Here is a 22,525-nt window from a genome sequence, read left to right as displayed (position 1 = left end):
GTTTTCACTTGCCTCACCAGATCCATTCTCTGTCCTTTCCCTCTACTTGAGGCCTCTAGAAGTTGACCTCTAAGCAAGGGGTTCCTCTCCACGATCACCTCTACATCTCCAGGTTCTGCTAATTGCTTTCTCCTCTGGCTCCTTCAGTCCCAGGGGTAGTCAGGCCCCGGGGTAACTCTCCCTTGTGGTCTCCCTGCACGCTGTCCACACCTCAGCAAACAGCCCCTTTATTAAGGGCTCGGAAAATTACCCAAGTCAATGTGCCATCTGTTCCCCGCCAGGACTCTGATTGATAAAACTGCCGTTCGAACTTTCAGTTGCTGTCTAAATGCAAGGTATTTCTCATTTATCTTTGCGCAGTGCTTTACACAAAGCAGATTACTGCTATTAATAACAAACGGTGAAGTGAATGTATGCAAGGATGAATGAGTGAATGATCCTGCTCGTTTCCACTTTGGCTGCATTCCTATGGGGGGAATACCTCCTCGTCCCCTTGATTGGGTTTTGTAATGCCTGGTTTGATCTGGAAGGTCCGTTCCCTTGGAACTCACTGTCTCTGAGAAAATGTTTCTGCAGATAGCCTCCCTCAGCCCATATATGTTTCTAGTGGTTAAGCTTGAAAGGGTTAACTTTGTTTGCAATTTCTAGAAATACCCTCCTTCTATAGGCAGCACAATTACCTGGTAGCAGAAATGGATTACATATTTGTTCATTTATTTATATATTTTGTTCGTCAACATAAAAGATGGCAAATAAATCAGAAGCAGGCAAATGGATTATTCCCTTATTACATGGGGACCATGAATATATTTAAGGAACCAGTAGCTTAGACTGGGGTAGTTTTTCAAAAGCACGGGAAAACCACAAATCATTGCCTCCACTGCCCCCTTTCTCCAGGGGAAATAAATGGACAATGAATGGACAACCGGGTAGCCTCACCAAATGACCTAAGTACAGTTCAATCACTGAATTCAGTAGCTTGATATTTATGAGGAGCCGAAAAATCATGACTAATTCGACTTTAACATTAAATTTATTTCCAGACATTATAGACTATCCTTGTCTCCTGAATCCTCACACATTTCAATAAAATGGGAGATACGCAGTTTCCTCTTATTTTAATATAAGGTTGATAACTTAAATATGAGAAACTGACCCATAGAAACTATCTTTATAAAGCATGCTTTTGAGTAAACACCTTTAATAGTATGCTTTGGTACTGAGTAGATATTATTCATTAGCAAATAATTGCATAACTGGAATTCTTAATTAAAAATTTTGATGAGAAATGAGTTTGTTTATTCTATAATTATAACCCAGGAATTCAGCACATATTGGGGTACTTTATGAGCACAATTTCAAATATTTTAATATAGCAAAGAACCCACAAAGCTTTTAAACAAGAACTCTTAGAGGAAAATAGGCATGTGCGCGCACACGCAAACACACACACACACACACACACACACACACACACACACGGTGTTATGTGTACAGATCAGATGCAATAAGATTTTAAAAGTATAATACAACTGTTACATGGACTTGCTCCAATTTAATGGACGTGTGATGCTGTTAAAAACCTCTAAACAGTCATTCTGGACCTTTCTGGATTTTGCAGGAAGGCTCTTCCTTGAGCTTTGTAATTGAAATACAAATTACAGACAATGGCAAGGCTCTTTTTTAAAGCTTTCCTTAAGAAGATAAGTTTGAAGAGATTGTTCAGCACACATCACAATTCACGTTTTAGGAGACAGCCATGGAGGAGGAGTTGTTTCTGGCAGACAGTTAAGTGGCTCAGATAATGTTTAAAGCTAACTTGGTCGCGAGGGCCAACCTGGTAAGAAAGTCTGTTATAAATATGTACAGGCCTTAAGTGTTTTTATTTGTTGATTGTCAACTGATGGTAGGTTCTTGGTTCAAAGGCCAAAGAGATCTGGGGACAAGGAGACCTTGAGCAGACCACTTTGTGGAACCAACCAAAGGTTAGACAAACTGTAGATTCCTCCCGAGCCTGGGGCATAAATGAAATCCCCTGTAACTGGGGCTGGAAGAGAGAGCATTGCTGTCTGTCACCTCATTTGTGATGTTGCTGACTCAGTGACATCATAACCCGACCCAGATTTAAGCATTGTTGTCTACATGCATCTTCTCATGTGCTGCTGGGCCTTGCCACTTCATCACAGCTCCATTGGGCACTTAGGACGTTAGACAAGTCCTATAATTAATGCTACTGATTTTTATCCCAGAATGTCAACTTCTTCCTGTCCCCCAAACCACTCTCCAATTTTTGTATATTAGCAGTGTAGTTTTTTTTAAATGAATCTAATATATTCAATATTAATAATATGTCCGTAATAGTAAACATCCTACCTGAAAAAGACACAGGGAAGGAAAAAAAATGTATTCTTTGTGTTCCTTTATTTAAAAAGACATAAAATACCCAGAATCTTATTTTCTATCTCTTTTTTTAACCAATTGGTGGCACTAGTGGTTTCTGGCAATGAATTGGCTCTATAACCATAGTTCAGTTGTTCTTATATGTACAGCATTTAGTGATTAGGGTGTTTTTATTTTATTTTTTGTGAAAGGTGCAGTTGTATGGTCCTAAACATTAATTGCAACATTTATGGCTTAACCAATAAAGTTTATTTTAATAAAAATATGCATGCTGTTAATTGGATCCTTTCTCTTATCCAATATAATAAAAGAGTAATATGCAAATTGACCCTAATGGCAGAATGACCAGGAACTACTGGTCACTGTGACACGCACTGACCACCAGGGGGCAGACGCTCAACTCAGGGGCTGCCCCCTGGTAGTCAGTGTGCTTCCAGAGGGGGAGTGCCACTCAGCCAGAAGCTGGCTCATGGCTAGTCAGCACAGCGGTGGTGGTGGTGGGAGCCTCTCCTGCCTCTGCAGCAGCACTAAAAATGTCAGACTAACAGCTTAGGCCCACTCCCCATGCCATTAGTCGGACATTCCCTGAGGGCTTCCGGGCTGTCAGAGGGATGTCTGACTGCCAGCTTAGGCCCAATCCCCCAGGGAGCGAGTCTAAGCTAGCAGGCGGACATCCGCCGAGGGGTCCTGGACTGAGAGAGGGCACAGACCAGGCTGAGGGACCCCCCCCCCCCCCACCCTGAGTGCATAAATTTTTGTGAACAGGGCCTCTAGTTATTTATAAGTGATTCAGAGGTGCATAATAGAATGCATATAATGTACAGGGATTTAAACTATGCTATAAATCCCATTGCAGAGTTCCTGACACTACTTTGTATGCGACAAGCAAAAATTATCACAGATTTGAAATTGAAGTACATTTTTAACCTAGTTTCAAGCATCTACTTGTGGGTTTTTAATGTTTTTATTTTCTGTGTTATCCAAAACATTTTTTCAAACCTATACTCTTTTCATTTTTCATAACATGGTGTCCTAGAAAGAAAATAAGGTTGAGAGCCAAACAGGCCTGTATTAGACCCTCGACTCCTTCATCTACTAGGGCTGAAACCCCTGCTAAGATGGTTAACTTAAACCTGGTTTCTTTGTTTTTGAACAATGCCTGTTTCCAAGAGCTGTGGTAAGAATTAAGTGACACTATTGTGGCTAGTCAGTATCTGGATGCAATAGGTACCCAGTTAGTTTCTTCTCCCTTTGTTGATTTGAATTTTAACATTGGCTTAAGCAAAAAAAAAAAAAAAAAAAGATTAGCGAGGGAGTTTTGTTTTTAAAAACAAATTTTAAAGCATTTTTAAAAAACAGATAAAAAGTTGTAATTCTCTACCACTTTGGTTATTTTATTTCTCTTTCTTCTTTGTTAAGACTTTATAACATTTAATAGATACTATTCAGCCCCAGTTCTTCAAGGTCAAAGGCTTGGTTACTGTAAATTTGTGGAGAGATGCCTGTAAGGAATTTACATCTGTTGGGAAGTAAGCTGGCATCCCTAAATCATAAGTATTTCTCCCCAAAGTACATTGAAGTACAATTAAGCAATCCAGCTGAGTTATCATCTTTTTATTTGATTTTCCCTCTAAAAATTTTATTTTGCTTCTGTTTGTTCAAAAGATCTTTGATAAAATGGTGATAGCATTCCTATCTCTTGTCTGTTTTCAAAAGAGCTTGTGTTATTGAAGGCTGTTTGTTGTTTCTGATGGGGGTGGGGGAGCTTACCTCTTTTTATTCAGCTTGAGCATTCAGTGTCCTTCCACAAAGTGGCACCTGCAGAATCATTAGCAAAATTAGACAAGTAGCTGATTTATTATTTCTGTAAATGCATGGTGCATTCCCTTTACTCGGAGAGCACAGCAAAAATTATTCATGCTAAGGGAGAGTAATCAAAATGACTAAAAAAGCACATTTTTATCATTCCAAACATAAACCTAGCTGTGGTGGTATACTATCACAGTACATAATAATAGAAATGAATTATGTCAGTAAACTCTTGAGGTTGAAGATTTACCATGATAAATATTTTTCATTAAAGTGAAATATCTTGGCAGAGTCACTTTCATATGCAGACTATTGACACAAGGAGGCCAGCTGTGCCCATGCAGATGCCGAGATTTGGGTCTATATTATTAATGATTTATCATGTCACGGAGAGCTTAGATTAGTTTTTAAAGCAATCCCTTGCCACAAAAGCACTTGCTATAATGTGCAAACGCAAGGAATGCTATATGTGCTCTTCAAATTAAAGTGATCATAGAAGGTGTATCTACCTTTATAATTTCAATACCTCTATCTTCTTATTTTCAAACATGAAATTCTGCATCCTAAGCTGTATTATTCATTAAAATTCAGACAAATGTTATTTTATATCAACAACTGGATAGTGAATAGCATATCTGAATTAGTAAACACATGCACATAGATGAGGAAATGAAGGAGATGGAATGCAACAAAAATTTATTGCAAACCCATTGCATACTAAGAAGAAGAAATAAAAGGCATCCAAATTGGAAAAGAGGAAGTAAAACTGTCCTTATTTGCAGACGACATGATATTATACATACAAAACCCTAGAGATTCCATCAAAAAGCTACTAGACTTAATACATGAATTTGGCAATGTAGCAGGATACAAAATTAACCCCAAGAAATCTGAGGCATTTCTATACACCAATAGTGAACTTTCAGAAAGAGAGATTATAAAAACAATCCCGTTTACCATTGCACCGAAAAAACTAAGCTACCTAGGAATAAACTTAACTAAAGAGGTAAAAGACCTCTACTCAGAAAACTACAGGACGTTGAAAAAAGACATAGAGGAAGACATAAACAGATGGAAGAACATACCGTGTTCATGGATTGGTAGAATCAACATCATCAAAATGTCCATACTACCCAAAGCAATCTATAAATTCAACGCACTTCCCATTAAAGTACCAACAGCATACTTCAGAGATCTAGAACGAACTTTCCAAAAATTCATCTGGAATAAAAAAAGACCCCGAATAGCTGCAGCAATCCTGAAAAAGAACAAAGTAGGTGGGATCTCAATACCAGATATCAAGTTGTATTACAAAGCCACTGTTCTCAAAACTGCCTGGTACTGGCACAAGAATAGGCATATAGATCAATGGAATAGAATAGAGAGCCCAGAAATCGGCCCGAACCAATATGCTCAATTAATATTTGACAAAGGAGGCAAGAACATACAATGGAGCCAAGATAGTCTCTTCAATAAATGGTGTTGGGAAAATTGGACAGATATATGCAAGAAAATGAAACTAGACCACCAACTTACACCATACACAAAAATAAACTCAAAATGGATAAAGGTCTTAAATGTACGACAGGAAACCATAAAAATTCTAGAAGAATCCAAAGGCAAGAAAATCTCAGACATATGCCGAAGCAATTTCTTCACTGATACAGCTCCTAGGGCACTTGCAACTAAAGAAAAAATGAACAAATGGGACTACATCAAAATAAAAAGCTTCTGCACAGCAAAAGAAACCATCAACAAAACAACGAGAAAACCCACTGTGTGGGAAAACATATTTGCCAATGACATATCTGATAAGGGCCTAATCTCCAAAATTTATAGGGAACTCATACAACTTAACAAAAGAAAGATAAACAATCCAATCAAAAAATGGGCAAAGGACCTAAATAGACACCTTTCAAAAGAGGACATTCAGAAAGCCAAGAGACATATGAAAACATGCTCAAAGTCACTAATCATCCGAGAGATGCAAATCAAAACAGCAATGAGGTACCATCTCACACCTGTCAGACTGGCTATCATCAACAAATCAACAAACGACAAGTGCTGGAGAGGATGTGGAGAAAAAGGAACACTTGTGCACTGCTGGTGGGAATGCAGACTGGTGCAGCCACTATGGAAGACAGTATGGAGTTTCCTTAAAAAACTGAAAATGGAACTCCCATTTGACCCTGTGATCCCACTTCTAGGAATATATCCCAAGAAACCAGAAACACCAATCAGAAAGGATATATGCACCCCTATGTTCATAGCAGCACAATTCACCATAGCTAAGATCTGGAAACAGCCTAAGTGCCCATCAGTAGATGAATGGATTAGAAAACTGTGGTACATCTACACGATGGAATACTATGCTGCTGTAAAAAGGAAGGAACTCTTACCATTTGCAACATCATGGATGGAACTGGAGAGCATTATGCTAAGTGAAATAAGCCAGTCAATAAAGGAAAAATACCACATGATCTCACTCATTCATGGACAATAGAGACCATTATAAACTTTTGAACAATAATAGATACAGAGGCAGAGCTGCCTCAAACAGATTGTCAAACTGCAGTGGGAAGGCCGGGGAGGGTTGGGGGGCAGGAGGTAGGGGGGTAAGAGATCAACTAAAGGACTTGTATGCATGCATATAAGCATAACCAATGGACATAAGACACTGGGTGATAGGGGAGGCTAGGGGACTGTCTAGGGCGGGGGGATAAAATGGATACATATGTAATACCCTTTGTAATACTTTAAGCAATAAAAAAAAAAAGAAAAAAAAAACCCATTGCATACTATGTACTTTTATTTTAAATCTCACATTTAATGTGAAGCTGGATTAAGTTTCTAATCCAATTCTGCAGAATTCCCAGATTGCACTGCCTTCAGGGCATATGTAAGAATGTTGGCTAATGTTGATTCAGTGCTTTCTGTGTTCTAGGTAAGATGCTAAACACTTTACATGCGTTATCACATTGTCTTCATGAAAGACATCTGAAGCATCGGTATCACCCCTGTCTCACAGATAAGAAGACTGACGTGCAGTGTAGTTGGATAAATTATCCTGACAGGAGGTGTCTGAATTTGAATCCAGGCTGTCTTATGTTCCAAAGCCTTCTGCCAATAACTGTGACCTCACTATTAAAAGTATTATTACAACCAAGTAAGAGGTAGGGTTCAGATCCTGCTTAGTTACTACCTCTGTGGCCTTAGGCAAGTCATTTAAACTCTCTAAACTTCAGTTTCCTCTTCTGTAAAATGGAGATAATAATAGTACTTACCTCACAGACTTGTTGTGAGTTAATATTTGTAAAATGCTTAGGATAGAGTATAGCACATACCTTAGCATTAGGTTCTTCATTTAATAACTCTAATAGTTAAAGAGTGGTACTTTCTGATGATTGATAAGCTTTCACTGACTATTACACACAGATTATCTATAACTTTCAGATAGCTTTTATTCTTAAAAGTAGGTTAAAGCCCTTGCCAGTGTAGCTCAGTTGGTTGTAACATTGTACCATGCACCAAAAGGTGGTGGGTTCAATTGCAGGTTAGAGCAAATACCTATGTTTAGGATTCAATACCTGGCCAGGGAGCATGTGGGAGGCAGCCAATTGATCTCTCTCTCTCTCTCTCTCTCTCTCTCTCTCTCTCTCTCTCTCTTCCTCTCTCCTTTCCTCTCTAAAATCAATTTTAAAAACAAAATAACAAAAACTAGATTTGAACTAAAACATAGAAAAAACTTCTGAATTTTACCCCTAAAGTACATTTTTTAAAATATATTTTTATTGATTTCAGAGAGGAAGGAAGAGGGAGAGAGGGATAGAAACATCGATGATGAGAGAGAATCATTGATCGCCTGTCTCCTGCAAGTTCCCCACTGGGGATCGAGCCCACAACCCGGGAATGTGCCCTTGACCAGAATCAAACTTGGGACCTTTCAGTTCCCAGGCTGAGGCTCTATCCACTGAGCCAAACCAGCTAGGGCTAAAGTAAATTTTAAAAAATAGATTATTAATTAGGTTACCACTTATCAGTAATGAGAGATGTATGAAGATAACACTATAAAGCATAGTTATTAACCATTTACATCATTGAACCCTTTAAGTATTCTTTCTGAGTACAGAAAGAGCCAAATATCTTCCTCCCCTCCCTTCATCATTCACTCACTCAACAGACATTCTTACACAGGTACTATGCTTGCTCTGGGGGTGCAGGTGAATAAACCCCTACTCTGAAGGAGCATGCAACATAGAGACCATACTCTCTGGTTTGGCACATAAAACAATGTGAAGTAGTTGTGGGTTCTTCAACAAGTATTTACTGAGTGCCCATTAAATACCAGGCACTGGGCTAGGCACTGGTGCTGTGCAGGTAAATAGGGTATGATCCCTACAGGTAAGAAGCAGCCAGTAGGGAAGACATCCTAAACAGATACTTTCCCTTTAGTTTGGTAAGTTACATAAGGGTACAGAAGAGAGGTGCTTAAACCCATCCCAAAGGTAGTGGGATGGGGGAAATTTTGACACCTCAGCAAAATTTTTGTTAAAAGTCAAGAAAAGCAGAATTTAAAGGGCATCAAGTCATGGTGAAGGAGAATCCCAGAAATCATACCACAAGTGAAGGCATGGAGACAGGAAGCATGCAACTTCGCAGGAAACTACCTAGAGTATAAGGTGATGGCTGTGGAGGCAGCAGACTAAAGCAGTAAACAGAACTAACAGGTTAAAAGTGTCTAAAATCAACCGGAAGGGCCAGATGCTAATAAACGGCATAAAGAGTGAGCAGTTGCCTTACAATTTTTCCCACTAAAATCGGAATAAAAGGAGTGTCATTTTCCTGATGACTCCTTAATAAATTAAAATTATTTCCATCCTGACCAAAGGTGAAGGGTCATTCTTTGACACCAGTGACTTGTCCTCTTCCTGAACTCTGTTCCCCCAGCACACCCAACACAGGGATTGGCTCTAAGGTCCAGACTAATATTGAAACTGAAAACATCTCTAAGTTTTGGGTTGAAGTCACCCATCCCCATACCCTTCTGCAACCTGAAATGTTTTCATTCCTGGGTTTAGGAACTCAGTCTAGAGCTCTACGGTGGCACTCTGGCGAGTTGTCCGTCACTGAATTTCAGCAAAGAAATCAGGAATCTAGAGGATTGAACTTTTTCTGTTTGCTGCTGCAGCAGACACAGGACAACGCATGAGCTTTCTGGAGAGGTGGGTGGCAATTTGATTCCTCATCGAACCACTGGTCACCGTGCATCTTCATTCAGTGCACAGAGCCCTCTGCCTGCAGCAGGGTTTGCTCCCTTGATGGAGAAAATACGGAATGACTGGATGCCAGTAAAACAGGCACAGCTTTCTGGGTCAGAAGTTGGCTGGGGAAGGGCCCTGACTGCCAAGTAACTTGCAATGATGTCAGAACCCAGCACAACCAAAAAACACCAGCCAGCCAGCCAACAACAGCCTTAACAACAATAGAAAAATCAGAGGGCTCTGTTGCCAAAGCTGTTCTTTCCGCCCCCTACCCCTTTCTTCCAGTAGGAAGAACAGCAGGAAGAGTTTATATTTTAAAAGACAACCTCTCCTCCTTCCTCCTTCATTTTGGTAACCAAGTGTTAACTACCCAGGAAACTGTCCTGAAGCAGTTCCTGGGGGTATCGTTGCGTGTGTGTGTGTGTGTGTGTGTGTGTGTGTGTGTGTGTGTGTGTTTCGAGTTCCTTGTCAAGGCTGTCAGGCGTTCAGAAACAATTCAGAACAGGGTATTTTCCTAAATGTAAACATGTAACTTTGTACTGAGGAGAAGGCAGGAGCTTCAAGGAAAGGAAAATCCTTTCTCTGCTTCCTTCTTCTCTCTTTCACGGTAATTAACCACACTCAAATGAAAATTAAAAGTTTGGCGATAAAGATCTTTCTTTTTCTTTAAATGGGCATTATGGTTCATTCCAGCCATTTAGAGCCCCCAGTGATTCATAATTCAACTGCAAATTAATAAAAACACATTTCCCGTTCTTGGAAATGAAGTTTGGGCTCAGATCCTCTTGTTTCGGAATATATGACTTTTTTTTTTTTTTCATTTGTGACAGTCAATTTTAAATGATGTCACTTCAAGGACATTTTCATTTCTCCCACAACATATTACACGAAACACTTGCCTGTAATACCGGCTCATTAGCTTGCAAAATTATACTGTACTGAATGGCTTTCATTCAGAGTAAAAATGGGATTTTTAGTAGGCAATTTCTGTATTTTTATAAAGATAAAGCAATGTTTGATTGCTTCTTCCCAGCTGTTTTAGTTAGTGGTTATAAAGAGAAATTGGAAGGGGGAGAGCGAGAAAGGTAATATGGGGCGGTTTGTAAAGATGTGCTTAGAAAAATACAGCTTAGATTAGGAAACTATGGCAGAACTTTACGGAGGAACTGCGCCTGCCGCTCCTCGGGGCTGCAATAATCTGTCCTCTGGATAGCTGGAGGAAAGAAGGAGCGAGCAAAAGAGGGAAGGAAGGGGGGCAAGCCAAAAGGCTGCTCCGCGGGCTGCGGCGGCACCGCCAGCTGGATGACTGGGGCGCTGGGAGTTGCTGGCAGGAGCCGCTCGCTCTTCAGAGGTGGGGAGAGGGCGGGGGCGCCGCCGAGCGCCAGGGAGGAGGGACGCGGAGGCCACCGAGGGGTCAGCGGGGCCGCGGCGCCGGGCTGGGGGCCTCCAGGCGGCGCTGGCCGCGGGGCTCGGGCTGGGGCGAGCGTGCCCGGTCACCCGCGCCTCCTACCGTCCGCGCCCGGGGGTGGGCCCGCGCCGCTTGAAGGATTGACTCGGAGATGGATCGAATTACACCATTTGCCGAGCCTCGGTTTGTTTTGCTCCTGCTTCGTCCCGCTGCTCCTGCGGCGGCTGCTGCTGCTGACGCTGCTGCAAGGACTGCTGGTGGCGAGTTTCAGGATTATATCGAGGGAGCCAAGACCTAAAGACACAGAGGGACATCCATGTCTATTTTCTATTTTGTTCCTTTCTTTTCCTTTTTCCTTGCACGTGACAAGCCTTATTTCTACCAGCCTCCCCTCATGAGGTAAGCCCCTCTTGTGCAAACGTTGTAATGCTCTGGGCGCCTGGTGGGGATCGGACCGGGATCCTCCGAGCCTGCATCGCAGCCAGTGCGCGCGAGCGTGCGTGGCCACTGGAGAGTTGATCTCTTTTTCACCAGCTCTCTCCGCTGGCCGCGCCAGGGACGCGCGGAGGGCTGGAGAGGTTTGGCGGACCCGTCAAAACTGGCGGAGCTGGGAGCTTGGGGGGAGGGGCATGTGGCCCTGGAGGCCCCCCAGCTCTGAGCACCCCCTCGGGGGGAATTAGCGGAAGAAGGGGGCGAGGAAAAGTTTCTTGCCAGGCAGCTCCAGCTCCGCGCTGCCCCGCGCATTGTCAGGGGCAGCCCAGGCTGTTCCGGTGCCGGGCACGGCGTCTCCAGCCAGCCGAAGAGCCCAGCCAAAGCCAGAGGAGCCGGCTGCGGGCTCGGCCGCCCCCTTCTGCCCGTGGGCCCCGAAGCCAGCGCCGGGACCGCAGGAATCGGGCAGCGCCCGGCCGGGCTGGGAGCAGACGGGCGAGCACTGGCCGCGCCGGGAGAAGGGGCGTAGCGCACAGCGGAGACCGAGAGGCTCCCGGGCACTCCGGCTACCTGTCAGTGCGCCCCGGTGGTGCGCGGGGTGGCGAGGGGCGGGGGCTCGGGGGGATCGGCCACCCTCACCCTCCAGGCTCCTGCTTGGGCTCCTGCTCGGGCTCCGGCCGGGAGGGGGCCGCTGCCCACCCTCCTCCTCCCCCTCCCCCTGCTGGCTGAGCGCGCGGCGGAGGGGCCCGGGGCCGGAGCTGCCCACCGCCTACCCCACCTCCCACCCGGCGCCCGGGTTTCTCCTCCCGGCCACTCTCCCCCGCAACTTTCCGTGCTTTGTTCTCCGGCTGGAAATGATTTACGGAAGCGTCTTGGACAGGGTCTCCGCCAGGCGGCAAGAGCCCGGCGCTGAGATGTGTTACGTTCTCATCTGCCCATCAATTATGGATGGAAACAAATAAGGAAGAGTCAATTTTGCATGAGCCCCTTCTCTCGCGGCGAGAGGCGTCCTGCAACCTGGAGAGAGCCGCCGCTCCGGTCGGCAGCTTCTGGCAGGGGGATGGTGAGGAGGAAGGTAGGGAAACTTTTATTTCGTCTTGACAGCGATGTTTGTTCCTGGGCTGCCGCCTTGGGAGAATGCGGAGGGGCTTAATGCTTCCTCTGTCGTGTGTAACTCTTGGATTGAAAATAAAAAAAGTCATAAAGGACTTAAAGGTGTGGAAGAAAACTGGGTTCAAAAATTGTCTGCTACATCGACTCTCAGGGCCAGTGCTTGTCAGGTGATTGTTTAAATCCTGAACTTGTGGGAAGCTAAGTGTCAAGGAGCTAACGCGGAATGAAGTAGCGGCATTAATTACAGCCCTAGAGGAAGCCAGGGGGGAGAGAGCTCCCTGTTCTGAGGTGACCAGTCAGTAACCCAAGTTCCAGCATCCCAACCCCTCACCGCTCTAGGCTGCGCGATTTTCCGCTCCGAAGGGGCAGTAAATCATCATTGTAGATATATAGACTTTGTAAACAGTAATTGGACCTAGGTCCACCTCTACAGGCGGCTACTTTCCCATAAAAATAACGGTAGTGTTTCCAGTTTCTAGGGGAAATAAGTGTCTAGGGCAATTTTCCCAAGAACTTCCAGCTACTAAGAATGTTAAGTCTGCAGGATCTACCTGGTATTTGGGGCAAAGGAGCGGATTGTTTTGTTTATTTCAAGGTTGAAGTCATAGGGAAAGGTTTAACATTTTTTTCCCCTAAATTGGATTGTCTCTGTTACTCAGAATAGGAGGTATAACTTGTTTGGAGAATTTCTTTCAGGGTTTCTTCCTGGTAGAACTGAGAAATCGAATCTTAGACAGCTCAGGGTGATGATTTTACTATCCTTGTTGGTGGTTTAAACAATAGGTTTTGAAGCCGGTTTATTCATGTTGTTAAAAAATCCCCCTGGCTCTCTTAGCTGTCTAACTCAGGAAATTAAGATGTGTGTAGTCATGTTTAATGTAGTGAGTGACAGGCATATTCTGTCAGCCTGGCAAATAGTACACAAACGTTTTCCCTGGCTTAGCTAAATAGAAACGGCCACATAAGCTCTGAGATGTGGGCCTATATTATCATGAACTTAAACATCTGAAGGTAAATTGAACTATAATAGCTCAGCCTTTACCGAGTCTTGTTTTTATAGCTAGTGTCTGTGCTTTGATTTAGGTCTCTAGAATGTGCTCTCAGAAAGATAGTTCAAGAAGTAACCCTCAGATTTCCAAAATATGTTGTTCACCAGACCATTTTCCACCATTGGCACATTTAGTCAGATCAACAACTGCTTCTTATTGGTTCCCGCAGAATAATGCCACCTGTCCTCCTTTCTTTGAGGGGCGCTGCATAGGTAAGCTTTTGTGAGGAACGGGTCTGTGATGCAGGACGGTGTGCTGGGAATATGGTTATTTCCCCATCACCAGAAAGCTGGTTAACTTGAGTTTGGTTTAGATTTGTGGGCGTTCTGCCCTCTTCCCTGCTGTGGTGTGTGTGTGTGTGTGTGTGTGTGTGTGTGTGTGTGTGTGTGTTCATTTGTTGTTGTTGTGTGTTGTTGTTTTGTCCTATCTCCTCCCCTGGTTTGATGGATTTGAAAGATGGCTGTGACGTAAACCTATTAGTCCTTACAGAGAGGACAGCTTAGAGATCCAGTGGCCTTCAGTTCACTGGCTGCTGGCTGCGAGGGAGGGATCTGTCCAGTAACTGCTCTGGGTAAGTGGGCCGCTAGCTCCTGTGCCGTGGTGGTTTCTGCTGCTTGAAAGGCACACAGGCAAGTAGGCAGGAATAGAGCTTTGATTCACAAAAGATGCCCATAGTTTTAAAGACTTACTGAAACTAGAGAAGTTCTTCACTTCTTGCTGCTCCATCATAATGAACCTTGGTAATTAGCTTAGTCATTGTTCTCGCATGTGAATTTCACTAAGATCCAAGGAGTGAAAAATGCATCTGAAATAGGGTCATTTTTCACCCTCCTGATGCATTTTATGCAGAGTTAAGAGCCTGGCTGAATGCCTAACCATTATTGGTGTAACCATAGGAGGTGAACTCCTTCCTTAGCATATTGCAGACTAAAATATTACCTTTTATTTCAATTAATAGACTTTAACCTGCACGTTCTAGATTCATTTCTAGAGGAAGCAGGAGGCACCTGGGGCATGCCAACCACTCCGTATTTATTGAGTGTTATCATTTGCAAGGAGCTGTGCTAGCTAGTGTTCCAGCACCAGGCTAGGCAGGCAGGTTTCTGTATGTTCAATATAAGTAAGAATGAAAAAAATAGAGAACGGCAAAACATACCATTAGGCAAGAAATGCAAATATGCGCCCCTTTTTGGAAGTATAGTGTGTTATCCTAGAAATTTTAAAGCAAGATTGATTATACCAAATATAGACAGAGGTCCAGCCTTCCTGCTTTCAACACTGATGATCCAATGTACTATTAGTGTAATTCACATATTGAAAGTGTCATTAGAGTGGGAGGTCTCACTTTCCCGGGTCCATGTGGATGGAGACATAGCACGTAACCATCTACCAAAGCTCATGTCTGAGGTTGCCGCTTATTTTGTGAACTGCTGCCAACTTCCAGTTGGGGAAAAGAGTGTGTTTTGATTTATTCCCATGACATGCGGAGGGAATAAAAAGCATACAACTGTACTGAGCATATCATAATCCTTTTTAGTTGAGGTGGCTGTCATCTGGCTGACTTTTCCTCTTCAGTCCCTGATGGCAGAGGCAGCGCAGCTGATAACGGAAGCTGCAATCATTCATCCCAACAGGAAAAGGAGGAAACTTTCTTCTTCACAAAGCAACTGTTCATGTAACCAGGGGCGACCAAATGAGTGGTCCACATAGGTCCACACGAGGTGTACCGAGTTCTCAAACTTCCCTTTTCTATGAAGCTTCTGTTAACTCACCCAGATTAGCATTTTAACAACCCTGAAGTGAACTTCTGCCATTCTCTCTACTTGGACACAGTGTGTAGATCATCCATCATCCTGTCCTTGGCTACAACAGGCTGCTGGCTCCATCACCATTTGGAGCTGCACAGAAGCCATCCGACTGTGAACAGCACAGCTGGCTACAGCAATCTTTCCTTCCACACCACTGGCAGCATTGTCTGGCTGTGGTAACTAAAGTTAACACCCAGAACGCGAAGTTTCCATTGTTTGGCAACCTGTGCCGGGCCCCTCATCCAGTTCTGGGGGCCCACCTGCAGGAAGGCTGGCTGGAAATGGTGTGTCCCACTTAAGAGGGGACTTGTCCCAACCTCCCAGGACCCACAGGAAAGCTTCCTTAGCCTTGATACGATTAAACCGTCCGGATTGCAGCAGGAGAAGGAGCCATTCAGACACCACTCAATCCTCGACCTTCAGAATTTTATCTGAAAAGAGGAAGAAAAAAATGAAGTATCCTTTAGCTTGTGATCCCGAAAATCTGAAAACAGAAAAGACCTTGTCTAATTCTTTGGAGACTTGAACAGGTTACTGCTTCATCCCTTTTCACAAAGAACATGGGCTGTGCCTCCATCAGGACCCGTGGCTAATAGTATCCAATGATTTCTATCACTTTTTTTTCTTCTTCATTTTACTCAGTAAGAGATCAGCTACAGTCGTCTTTGCTTATTAAAGCAAGAATGACATGAATTAGGTGGATATATTTGTTAGGTTATGTTGCCAACCGTAAAAAGAACTTTTCTAATTAGAAGAGCTGCTCTGGGAGTTTGATGCCTCATGTTCTGGCAGGCGATTGTATCCTTGCTCTCTTTCCTAATATTTACTAATGAAATCGGCCACCAAACAGTTGGGATGATATTTTGGGGACTGAAAGAAAAATATGAATGCTTTTCCTCCTGCCTTCTAAGTTCTTCTTTGGGCTAATAATCAAATTAACAGACAGATTAACAGGAGAAAATTAACACATGTGCATGGGTAATTCACATATGCATGAAAATCTCAAGGACAGTGAGGCAACATTGGGTATATAAGGCATATTTAGACAAAGGATAAACCGGTGGACGGGGGTATTAGATTTCAGAAGTGAGAATGGGCAATGTAGGTGAGGAGGAGGAACACACCTGGCACCCATAGGGAGAATCCTTGCGGGGTGCCTCAGGAACAATGGCACACAGGGGGATCTAGCTGAGAGGCCCCTGCCTGCAAGCCACTCATTTACCATACTTAATTCAAATTAGGCTCTGGTGAGCAGCCTAAAAATCTCCTTCCTAAGGCTAGTTTATTCGTCTGAGTCTCTAGGGCAGGAAACGGGGGAGGGTCAAAGGTTCTTTCTGAGTCTTTTAAACAGTTTACAATCCCTATCCCAAAAGGCTGCTTCACGGTGGCAAAACTTTGGTCCTCTTCCATAATGATTGATGATGATGATGAAGGTGATGATGATGATGAAGAGGGAGAGAAGAAAAGGGCAGCCATGTATCGTTTGTCTGCTTACCAACTTCTAGGCACTATCTCCGATCTTTATCTTTATTATATCATGTTACCTCCAACCGCCTGCGTGGGGTAGGTTCAGTTAGCGTCAGTGATTACCAAAATGAGGCCCAGGCACCAGAGAAGTTAAGTTATTTTCCTAAGGTCACAGGGCAGAAAAGTGAATGAATCAAAATTCAAACCAGGTCTGCCATACCTCTCAGCCCACATCTTCATCACTGCACTGAATTCCTTCCAGAAACGGGGGGTGGGGGTGGGGGTGTTCTGCAGTTTTCTGAGTCCCTGGTATTTCTGACATTTGTTTTTCAAGAAAAGAGTAAGATTTTGAGGGAAATTTTTCTAGTGAAGGAAATTATATGTTACACAATGGGTATGCTCTTAAATTTTACCTTTCTCTGAACTAAGTTGTATCATTTTACTCTTTCATTTGTATTCCTGTTGGCCAAATAATTATGACACGCTTTCTTCTCAAGTGTCCTAGAACAGTTATCTTCTCCCACCATTTTTCTCCTTGTTAGGCTCTCCTGTCCAAAATTACGGTGGCGGAGGACAAATGGCAATATTCATCACTCTCCACCAAAGAGTGCTTCTGCGTCAGGGTGTGCCTGACATTCATTTCCCTGATCTTGGCAGGTGAAGACCCATTATGTATCCTTGTCCCATTTCCCAGGAGTATTTATGGGCCCCGTCAGCTAAGACAGTGAGCTGCAGCTGTTCAAGCATCAGTGGCACCAGGAGGAAAAGTGTATTACTGTACTGAAGTTTGACTGTGCCTTGTATTGTAATATACACTTTTCTTAGCTATGATTGTGAGAGAATCCTTTTGTCTCTGTGAGTCATCAGACACATTGTTGAGAAATGTCACCCATGCATCAGCACTTTTTCTTGGTGATCTGTTTTATTCAGGATCCCTATGGGAGGGAAGAAAAACAAACACACATTACCACTACAATAATGCTGAAATGTAAGGTTTTCAACATATATTTATGGGAAGGAAATATGTGTTTTAAAAAACCCAATATGTTGGTACAGGCATAATAAGGCCTCAGGCTGATCTGCAATTACTTAGCCTGTTATTGGAGTCTGTATTTAAAAATAAAGACTGGAGTTTCTACTCAGCTGAGGAACTGGCATATAGGAAGCAGAGCAGATTAAGCTATTTGAGAAATTAACACTTCCATTCCCAGGTGCCTGCTGTCGGCAGACCAGGGACTCGAACTCCCCCAGTGTCTGTATTGGCTTAGGCCTTCCTTGTCATTCTAAGGACCTCAGGGAGCTCTTTTGGTCTACAGAGTTGTCTACATTGACCCCAAACCTCTCCTGGGTAATTGATGGGTGGAGTAAATATATTTTCAAAGCTACAGAAGGAGGAGGAGAGGCAGAAGGAGGAATAAAGAATGCTACTGTTTTTGCAGGATAAATAAAGAATGCTACATACAGAATGTTTCTGGTTTTGCCATTGCTGGGGTAACCGTATGTTCATCTAGCTCTAACTTTTACCGAGTGTCTGTGCTGTGCAAGTGGGTGCCAGGGTAGGGAGAGGGTTCAGAGAGGAACATGAAACAGTTCCAGAGCTCAAGGGTCTTGCTGAGTGTTACACGGAAAAGACAAGGTCAACACATCGCCAAAATAAAATGGCAAGTGTTTTACGTGTCACACAACATACACACAGACCTGTGGAAACTGAGAGGAGTGAGAGGTTATTTCTGGCGCGGGTGGTCAGAGGAGGCTTTGTGGAGCCACTGATATTTGAGCTGGTCCTTGAACTAGGTAGGATTTGGACAGGTGGACCGTGAGGGGCAGTGGGGGAGGTGGTGAGGAGGGCATTCCAGGCATAGAGAACAGCTTAGGCAAAGGCCCTAGGGTAGGGGTGGGGGTCTAGATCAGTTGTCCACGTTGGAGTCCTAACCTAGGACAGACTTGCATTTCAGGTGTGAAGAGGCAGTTTGCCATGCAATCCACAAATATTTATTCAGTGTCTCTGGTCTACTGTGCTTAGCCACTCAGCAGATGGCCCTGCTGCTTAAGCCATCAGAATGAATGGGCTCAGTCTTGTGATGATGTAGTAATTGCTCCATAATCAGAACCCCCCCCCCACCACCACCACATCAACTGCTAAATGGTTCAATGTTACACATGGATGTTGCAGGGCCTGGTATAATTGCCTCAAATTTCCCGGCAAGATGGTTTCTCCCCCACACAGTGCTGTTTAGCAGAACCAAACCACATCGCTTTTTTTTTTTTTTTTGCTTTTTTTTTACTTAAAAAGATTCTAGACATAGATTCTAAAATAAAGAGTAAATTGCTTACATATATGGGAATTTTTGGTGGTGGGAGAAGGGAATGTGGAGATAAGAAGTGGAAGAGACAGAAGAAACTTGTTGAAACTGCGAGAATGATAAGAGTTGGACTCTAGCCCAGCAGGCATGGCCCAGTGGTTGAGCCTCAACCTATGAACCAGGAGGTCACAGTTCAATTCCTGGTCAGGGTACGTGGGTGGGACATGGCTAGATTCCCAGTGTGGGGCATGCCGGAGGCAGCCAATCAATGATTCTCTCTCATCATTGATATTTCTATACCTCTCTCCCTCTCCCTTCCTCTCTGAAATCAATATATATATATATATATATATATATATATATATATATAGAGAGAGAGAGAGAGAGAGAGAGAGAGAGAGAGAGAGAGTTGGAATCTAGATGCTCATTTGGACTGAAGCCCCAGAAGGCTAGATTGCCTGTTCGCCCCGTAAGTTAACAGATTGAGTGACACACAGTGGACGTGCAGCAAATATTTCAGTGAATGTGTTCATTGAGTTCTACTTTTTATTACATTGCAGTTGTAGCCTATGGTGGCTGGTAAACTGTGCAAGAAATGGGGTTGGAGTTATTGCCTGTCTTTCCGTAATAGGGAGGGGGGAAAGCAGTAAATGTCTTGGAAAGTTATTAATACTTCTTTGAGAACCCCAATCATGAGAGTTCCTGGGGATTCAGCATCCCTTTTTGGGTCTGAGCTTTCAGAATAAACTCACCTCCCATTAGTGGCTCCCCAAGACCCTACCTGCCCAACTTCCTTACCTTCTCCCTTCTCCCCTCCATGGAGTAGGGAGTGCCCATCCCTACTCCAAGCTATGCTGCTTGCGTTGGAGTTGGCATACATTGTAATCGACCTGCGATTAAGGTTAATAGTGGAATTGATAAGCTTTGTGGGAGGAAAGACTGGAGGTTCTTTGTAATATAAGTATGCTTATTAGAACATATAATAAGAGAAAAACAGAATGAAAACATTTACGTTACGGAATGATTAAGGCAATTGCTTTGCCAAGAATTGAGACAGTAGTTCAATTTTTTCTTGGTCTATTTAAGTCTTTTACAAGTTAATAGTTACATGACAGTCTGGGAGAAGACTCTTAAGTGTGAAGAATCGCTGCCAATGAAAGATCAATCAGAAATTATAAAATAGGTCAATGGGGAAGTGGATTAAGCCTACACAAATTCAATATCAGGAACTTTTCAGGAATATTCCAGTGATGTAAAGCAGAGAACCTGTTGAGTCTAGTAATTGTCTGGCTCCCACCCAGTTACTTTTTGCAGCGAAGGGCATGTTCCCTCCCCCTTCCTAGAGCACAGTTGCCTTACAGACAGGACCTAAAATAACCTGGCCTGGCTCAGCTCAACTAATAATAACAGCTAGTGCTTACTGTGTGCTCACCGTGTGCCATGGCACGGTGCCTAGCACTTTAAATATGTTACCTAGTTTAAGCATCACGCTATCCCTGAGAGTGTGGACTAATAGCTAAGAGCTAGCATTTATTAAGTGCTTACTATGTGCCTGATACTCATTTAAGTGCATATATTAAATTATTTGATCAGCATTCTATGAGGTGGATACCGTTATTAATAATACCTTCATTTTACACAGAGGGAGACTGAGGGATATGAGATTCAAGTAATTTCCCCAGGGCTGAAGGGCTAATGAGTAGTGAAACCAGGGGACTTGGATCCAATAGAAGCAGCCCTAGGAGGAGGCTTCTGAACATGAACTCTGAAGCCAGCTTTTCTTGGTGTGAGTACCAGCTGGGTGACTGATAGCTGGTGACCTTGGGCAAATTGCCTAACATCTCTGAGCCTCAGTTTCACCACGTAAAAGGTGGATGATGATGGTTGCATCCACCTGGTAGGGTTGGTGTGAGACATAAGTAGATTAATATTTGAACAGCACTTAGAGCAGAGCTTGGCATGCAGTGAGTGCTGTATATATCTCAGTGTCTATTAAATAAACGGAACGCAGGCTGGCTCCAGAGCCCACGTGCTTACCCCTTACACTGTGCCATTCTTCCACCTGGGATTTGATCGCATTCCTTTAACTGATGCATGTACCTTGAAGCCAGTTTCCCAACCAGCTACATTCCACCCCCACCCACTACACTTGTCACAGATTCAGCTGGATTGGAAATGGTGACTTGGTCGGAGACATCCAGTGGCCTGCAGATTTACCCCAGACCTTGATGCTTAGTGGTATACCCCTGACCCAGATGTTAGCTGTTTCAGATTCATGATGTCAGAATATGGCTGCCACTTGGTGGTGGTGTTGAAAGACAAATGTAGATGGTCAGCATGTGTTCTATACTGGTAGCCCCCAGACAGACAAAAACCTGAATAACTCCATGGAAATTCAGGCACACCCCTAGACCATCCCTGCCATCACACACAATTCTGATCACTACCAGTGGTCCTCAGAATTTAAAATTTATCAGAATCACATAGGGTTAAAATGCAAAATCCAGGGCCCAGCAGCACCAATTGGTCTGGAATAGGACCCAGGAGTCTGCATTTTAAACAAACATGTCAGGTGACTAGTGTCCTGTTTTATCCCTTGGCCACACTGAGAAACAATGCCCTACGATAGCCAGGGCACAGATTCCCATCCAAGCAAGGCTCTGGGTGTCAAACTAGTGTTGGCGGGCCACTGAGCAGTAGGTCTGCAACCTTTTGCCTACAGCACGGGGAGAACGGGTATGAGCTGAAGGCTTCCTGGCTAGCTCATGAAAGAGCAAAAAAAGTAATCAAATCTGCTCAAAGCTAAAGAGGCTCCCCCACCTCCCAGTTTGCAAAAGATCTTTGCAGTGAGCAGAAATTAAGAAAGAAAAAGGGCACCACTTATTTCAGCTGACTGGCCTATATCATTTCATAAATGGAGTCCTGGGCCAGTATTTGTAGCAACGTTTTTTGACTTAATGATAAACTGAGATAAGGGTAATCAAACTTCATGCTTCAGGGCATAAGGTGATTGCCTGCCTCGGTCAGGATGGAATTTTTTCCCTTGTGTTTTGCACAATTGACTAGATGCATTACCGAGAGGACTCGGGCTACGTGCAGAGGGAGGGGCCTCGAGGCCCTGGCAGAAAACCTCCCGGGTAAGATCACCCAGGAAATGGTCAGATGAGTGATGAGCAAGCCCATCATCATTTGGCTTATCATTTTTGTTTCCGAGGAAGATTCTGCTTACAGTGAGTGTTTCTGTAAGCCACATGATGACACCGGAAGCCTCCTGTATTTAGAATCAGGTGACCTAGATCCCAACTTTGGCCAACAGCGTTCTCTGAGTGACTTCTGGAAGGCACCGCCCCTTCCTCTGTGGACTTGCTATGATCATGAGCATCAGATAAGACAGTGGAGGTGAAATTGCTTTGTAAAAACCAGATAAGTGCTGCGGCAATGTAAGGTGCTATTATGATACAATGAATGACGCTTTGTG

General features: G+C 43.7%; 1 protein-coding gene and 1 long non-coding RNA gene across 8 annotated transcripts in view; one reads left to right on the top strand and one right to left on the bottom strand.

Moving 5' to 3' along the window:
• Nucleotides 1–1,340: 1,340 nt before the first annotated feature.
• LOC132237670 (uncharacterized) lies at nt 1,341–11,089 on the bottom strand. Its single transcript, XR_009453561.1, has 3 exons — nt 10,981–11,089; nt 4,171–4,218; nt 1,341–1,777 (listed from the first exon to the last, which is right to left on the bottom strand). It is a non-coding gene; the product is annotated as an uncharacterized LOC132237670 (long non-coding RNA).
• The window catches only part of SEMA6D (semaphorin 6D), a 58,118-nt gene continuing 46,601 nt past the window's right edge, over nt 11,009–22,525 (top strand). For 3 of the 7 annotated variants that reach the window (XM_059702270.1, XM_059702264.1, XM_059702252.1), the window contains exon 1: nt 11,010–11,277. The gene's annotated coding sequence lies outside the window, so the exon portion shown is untranslated. Of the gene's footprint in view, nt 11,278–12,187; nt 12,383–22,525 lie in introns of all 7 variants that reach the window. The other 4 variants (XM_059702256.1, XM_059702261.1, XM_059702275.1 and 1 more) reach the window with 4 other exon arrangements.

This window comes from Myotis daubentonii, chromosome 1 (assembly GCF_963259705.1).
Source record: "Myotis daubentonii chromosome 1, mMyoDau2.1, whole genome shotgun sequence".
Classification (NCBI taxonomy): domain Eukaryota; kingdom Metazoa; phylum Chordata; class Mammalia; order Chiroptera; family Vespertilionidae; genus Myotis; species Myotis daubentonii.
The sequence above is the reverse complement of the archived record's forward strand: the minus strand, read 5'-3'. Positions and strand labels throughout refer to the sequence as shown.